Source organism: Mercenaria mercenaria, unplaced genomic scaffold (assembly GCF_021730395.1).
Source record: "Mercenaria mercenaria strain notata unplaced genomic scaffold, MADL_Memer_1 contig_3644, whole genome shotgun sequence".
Classification (NCBI taxonomy): domain Eukaryota; kingdom Metazoa; phylum Mollusca; class Bivalvia; order Venerida; family Veneridae; genus Mercenaria; species Mercenaria mercenaria.
In genome coordinates this window covers 20,395-27,192 of record NW_026461803.1, presented here as the reverse complement: position 1 = coordinate 27,192, position 6,798 = coordinate 20,395, and positions in this window count along the sequence as shown.

Genomic DNA, 6,798 nt, shown 5'->3' with positions numbered 1-6,798 from the left:
GAGAGAAAAGGTCTATTCCGTTTCTGTTACATTTATAAATTCGTAAAGAGCAGGCTTTGGATCAGAATATTCTGCATTTCTGTGAAGCGAGTGCATTGATGACGTAGTCTACATCAATGCAGACATCCTTGTGAATGGGTATCAGAGCTAGTAAAGCATTTTATCACCGTCGTTGTTGAACAAAGGCAGTTTTTGAATGCGTTTCATTGCACTGAATGAGCGTTCGCAAAATGCAGATGTTGGAGGCATGGTCAGAAGCACAAACAGAATAGTGTTTACACACGGATACAAGACCTTGCTGGGAGGTAGAAGAGTGGTCTGAAGTCTGTGGTTTTAGACTGACAATATTCCAGTTTACTTTCTACTTTGTTACCTCATTTTTAAATATCTGACATTTGCCGTGAAGATCTGGTGCATATGCGGTGTAAATAGGCACCGACACTTTTGACTTTCCGGCGACAAAACGGTCTTCATTTTGTAGAATGTGAGTTATCTATCACAAAAGCAATCTTTAAGTGCAGTGTGGCGGCTGTAAAAAGTCTCCCAATACTTGGATTCAGTGTTGTTATATTTTCTGGTCCTTTGGGATCATGGAGTACCTTCAACATAATATTATGTGTAATAGAGTTCCGCTAAAGTCGGTGCTAGGGAGGCACATTTCATTACCTCTCATGAACAGACTCACTAAAACCGAGTCTGCTATTATTCTTCTTGGTTGCATTCTTTGCTTCCAAAGGATCTTTTTACAGATTCTATTGCCATTTCTAGACAAAATGGTCGACAAATACATTGTATACCGTAAATCCAAGACAGATTCTGCATCATGGTTGCCTCTATGCATTTGACTTCCAACACACCTTGGTTTAGATGTTTTAGTGCCGAAGTCTCTGATCATACGCATTGCCTTTTCGTATCGGGCAAGCCATACTGCCCAGTCATTCCGCTAATTCGAGGAAACGTGTATCTTTGTCTCTGTAACGGCATTTAGTAAGTCCATATCTTCCTTCTGCAAAATGCTCGTTAGCGCTACGATGATACTTAACAAATTTTCAGATACAAGAGAAATGATAAAGTCAAATTTAAGAACTGCAGCAAGATACTGGCCTGCCTTCTCATCTCCATCTTCACGCAGTGTTTCCAGAGCATGGATTACCACTGGAAACGTGCTCTTGAACGTGCAGGGGGCATCAGTTCGTCTTGACCACCGAGTCTCAGAAGGGTTCACATTTTAGTACGTTGCCCCATCTCGTCCATTAAAACTGCATCCCTTGCCAGTTCCTCGGTAACGCTACCGATCGTTTGCTGAGTAATCGAACTGAAAGCTTATCTTGCACAGTTGGCATCATGGTTCGGACACATGGGATTTTAGAGCTGTGTACTAAGGCTAAATTCAAACAACGAGCCTTGCAATGTACATGTATATCATTTGCATGTGGAGATCGTTCTTTTATAAGCGTTTGCACACTACGGTATTTTTATGTATTAATGCCCCATCATAGCACTGTGCTCTTAACTTTAAAATACCTAGATCAGCTTCTTGCAAGAAATCCTAGATATTTCGATTACCTTTAACACATTTGATCGATTTGCACTCAATAAATTCTATAGGAACTCTTTACAGAGGCACATGTATCATCAGTAGGCCTAATCCTAACGCATAGCGAGAGTTGTTTCTTGGTTGATTTGTCAGTTGCTTCGTCAACAATTGTGGCAAAGAAAGAAGCATTTATACAGTCCGCTTACAATTTGTTTAGAGCAAATTCCTATTATTTCATTTTTTTAATGCCAGGAGTTTGAAATAGATCTCTATATGTGCATTGTCAGGAGATGTATTTTTTTATTCATACTGTGCATGGCCCAAGTGCTCGCTTAAAATATCACCATCCTGTGCAAATGTGTGAACATTGTCATGAAATTATTAACCTCTTCCATATGGTCGTGCATTGCTATATTCTGCTCCGTACAAACAGCAGTGACCTTTATTATTTCACCAAGTATGTGTCTATTTCTTTGTACTGAATTCTTTGTTGATTCAGATATTTTCTTGTTGATCGAATCATTTTTTCCTGTCTTGATAGTCGCATAATTTCCCCCTAGGACCGACGCATTGTTTGTTTGTTTGTTTGTTTTGGGTTTAACGCCGTTTTTCAAAAGTATTTCAGTTATGTAACGGCGGGAAGTTAACCTAACCAGTGTTCCTGGATACTGTACCAGTACAAACCTGTTCTCCGCAAGTAATTGCCAACTTCCTCACATGAATCAGAGGTGGAGGACTAATGATTTCAGACACTGTCGTTTATCAAATAGTCACGGAGAACACACGCCCCGCCCGAGGATCGAACTCGCAACCCCGCGATCCGTAGACGGACGCTCTACCTACCGACGCATTGTGGTGACAGGATTTTTATAACGTCTTTAGAGCCAGATGGAAAAATTCTTCGAATCTGTCACTGGTAGTTCTAATATGAAGGTTTTCTCCCTACCGCCAATGCGCCAAAACAATACGTAGTTAGCACAATGTACTTCGTCTTTTGCGATAGATCTATAAACAAAGCCACTTGTACCCAGACAGCCATTTGCACTGAACGTTCGCTGTTTATCACCAAACATTCTGAAAATATGTAAATAAAAACATGAGTTTCATATAGAAAACTACAGAAACTAGGAAATATATGTAACACCCATAATCCCGTACACCCTCGTATTTTATTGCATAGTTGGCATTTTCGGGGATTTTTTTTACTCATATTTGAAGAAAACGTGAAGGCACGTGTCTAAAGTGCCTATAGGAAGCTACGTCAGTGTCTCCGAGACGTCATAGAACAGTATGTAATTTGATTTGATTTCCATTTGTGTGTTCTTTCATGAACGTTCAGAATTAAATAATCCGGACAAACAGAGCATGTCTGCTTCAGTGCCGTTCATGCATGGACTTTCGTAGATCCTGTTTTTCAGAAAATGCGATTTTATTTTTTGACACAATAATTATATAACGTAAACAAACTTTAACTGTATTCACTTTTCTCAAATTAAAGCTTACATATATATTACATGTATAGAAATACAAATACAATTTATAAAAATAGTACTTACAAACAGATCTACAACCACTTTATCATTTATACGAATGTCATTCCTTAAAGTGAACCAAAACATTGAACATAAAATGAAGTACACAGTAGCAGCAAAAGAACTTCTTAAAGTAATATTTACACCTCTGTTTAGTATAAATACATTTGTGTATGTATAAACAAGTTTAAATACAGAAGCCTCGTGGCAACAAGTATTTCTATAGTATAAAATGGAATAGTTGTTCCTGTACGTGCACAGCGCCTTTGAAGACTGTGTACGTGTTCAGCGCCATTTCATAGATTTCGACATTTTCTATTTAGCAGCTTTGTTTTTTGCCAGTTCGTTACATGTTTATGATGGACTAGATACTTGGTCAACTTTTCGTGTGATTGTACTGTCATTTACTTCAGTAATTTGTATTTTTTTTGACAAAATTGAGCCGGTCCGTGGATAATGTCATCCTAAAAACTGCGAATGTATTCAAACTTCCCAAGTGTTCTCGGAAAATATAGGTGAAGGGAACAAAGTATGGGTACCGGAGGAAATCGGAAGGTAAGGGGCATATGATAGGATATATTAGAACATCTAAAACAAATGTTTATAAATAGAAATACCTTGATTTTCCTGCCGAATCGGAGAAATAATCGGCCATTTTTCCGTGTAATCTGCCATTGTAAGTCACGTGATTCCCCACACTGGATATGACATCTAAATGAAATGCCTAACAACGATCCCAAACATAAAACTGAAGATCTAGAAGTCAAGCTGATTTTTCTTAATAGTACCAACCACATGAATGTGACATTCATATGGTATATTCTTAGCTAGAAAAGTATTTGGGTCTTGCGGCAATAGGCTGATTTTTTGTTAGTGAAGTCCCGACTTAAAGTGAGATTCTACATATAATAATTGATCACATGTTGTTGTATTGGTTGTATTGGTTGTCACAATTCGGTGCTAGGGGCGCGATAGATGTAGCACATCTTATTATAACTTCTCACAAACAGCCTCGTTCAATTCGAATCTACATTTTTTTTTCAATTCGAATCTATATTTTTTTTCAATTCGAATCTACATGTTTTTTGTTTCACATCAGTTTATACTGGTTGACACAATTCGCTTCTAGTGGTCGCGAGAGATATAGCACATCTTATTACTTCTCACGTTCATTTTGAGTTCTGCGTTTATAAAGAACTTCACATCCTTTGTTATATGTATTTTGAACCCTGAAGAAGGCTAATGTATCCGAGACGTTGGAGAAATATAAAATGAAGCGACTAGTTAAAAATGTTTTTGTAGTTTTGACTTCTTTTAATGAATGGCAGTCTTATGTGCCTATGCTAGAGGGCATACGAGGTATTTAATCATAAACAGACTGAGTCAAACAGTCTGCTATTAGTTTGCTTGCTTTCAAAGGGTCTTTTGATAGATTTTTTAACTATCACAGCAGGATTTATAGTATTTAAGTACTGTGTGGCGGTCGTGAATAGTCTTCTCGTATTTGGGCTCGTTGTTGTTATATTTTAGACTCGTTTTGGATCATGGAGTACATTAAGTTGTTTCTAGAGGAAGTTGTACAGTTTAATAATCTCTTATGAAAAGAATCGATCAAACAACGTGTGCTAAATGAAAACAGTTTCTAAAAGTCTGAACGGATCAGCCAATATCAACAATATTATATCTAAAGCAAAAACCTGTCCGCTTTGACTATCGGGAGAAATGCAAAGGTTAATACATACATGTTCATTGTATGGAACCGGAGCTGTTGACTCTGGTGTGATAAATAGCAATTTCTACTCTCACACATCCTTGAACTATAAATATCAATGCATTTAAGTCGTTTTTCACATTATACGACAATGCCTTAAAAAAAACTATTAAACTAACACTAACTTATATCATTTAAACTGCTAGGCAATAATACAAGTTTCCATTTGTTAGGAAGAGATGTAGTATAAAAGGAGTTCTATCATGTCTATAACATAATAACTCTTTGACATGCACTGAGTTGTGCTTGTTTCCTACTCTTGTACTATACTGTTTCTCTCTATTACTAACCGAAAAGAACAAAATAAAACAAGAAGGAGCTTTTAAACAGAGATTTGTTTTCCTTTATACTAGTATGATAGTCTTTTACGAATCTGTAGTTTGTAAAAATGAAAAAAAGAAACATTAACAAAAATTCTAATATTATAACTATAAAACTTTTTAGGCACATAAGATATATGTAGTATGCCGGTCAACTTCTCTTTGATTAAACAGCTACTTGCAGTTCAAGGAATCCTAAAAGACAAGCCAGAACCACAACTTATTAACCTAAAGCGTAGTATAAAAATGAATAAATAAAAAACTAATAAAAATGTTTAATTATAGAATGACAAAATAAACAACACAGACAACAGGAGTACCGCTTTAGTCAGTGCAGACGGAAAAATGGAAACTCATAAAATTTGAAGTATACCATTTATCAGAATATCATGGAATTAGATTTAGTAGACTAATATTGTACATGTAGCTTTCATAATCACATTATATATATATATATATATATATATATATATATATATATATATATATATATAAAGCCGAATAGATGTAAAGGTGTTTTTAAAACTTGATATATGAAATATATCTAAGAGTGTAATTGCTCATATTTTCATCAAGTTCCTTCGTAAAGTGGTTGGAAATACTAAAACAATACCAAATAAAAAAGCACTCATAATATGTATCCATGCGCAATGCGTATCTTTTCTATCTGCCGAACAACAAAGGACTCGTTATTAAGTAGTTAATATGTTTAATTACTTAAACTCCTCAAATAGTGGTATTTCATAAAGGCAAAACAAGAACTTCATTTTAGAATGAAATTATAGCTTTTATATAATGAATGACCATTGTGAATTATCAACATTTTGCTTGTTCATGGAGAAAAGTAAGAAATGTGGTTTTTTATCATTAAAAATTTTACAGTGACGTCTACAGAAGTTCTAGACTTCGACTGAATACAGTGCACACAATTTTATAACAATACAATATGTATAGTGTAATCAGTTCTTAATCTACTAGTTTATCAGCTTTGTTGTATATCACAGTGCCGGTGTAGGCCGTGCAGGGACATGTATAGCTGTTGATTACTTGTTACAACATATCAGAGATCACGACGACGTTGACATATTCAGTCTTGTTCTAGAATTGGGGAACCATAGACTCAATATCGTTCAAACAGATGTAAAGACTATTTGTTTAAGTATCATAACGAAGTTGACATATTCTGTCTTGTCCTAGAAATTGGGATCCATTGACTTTACTAGGTCAGAGATCGGCGAAGTTGATATGTATTTAATTTTCCTAGAAATGAGAAACTAGAGACTTAGTATGACAATTGCAGAGGATGTATTACCACTGTTATAATACTTGTTACACCATACTGACCACGATAAGGTTGGTTAATCGGAAAACTACAAAAAAAGGTATTAATACTGTAATTGTTGTCGCATGTAAAGAAAGGTAAGGAGTTAAGAAAGACTGGTTTTGCAATAAAGGTTCGAATGTATACAAATAAATATAAAAAATGATAATAGTAAATCTGTAAGCGCGTATTTTTGGCATCACAGCTCTTGCTATCTTGGTTTCGTATTTTGTAATATTTCAACGTTTGAAAAAAAGCAAAAATATATGTGTGATTGCGTGTGGCGGTTTTGGGAGAAATAAATTGAATCGTTTGAC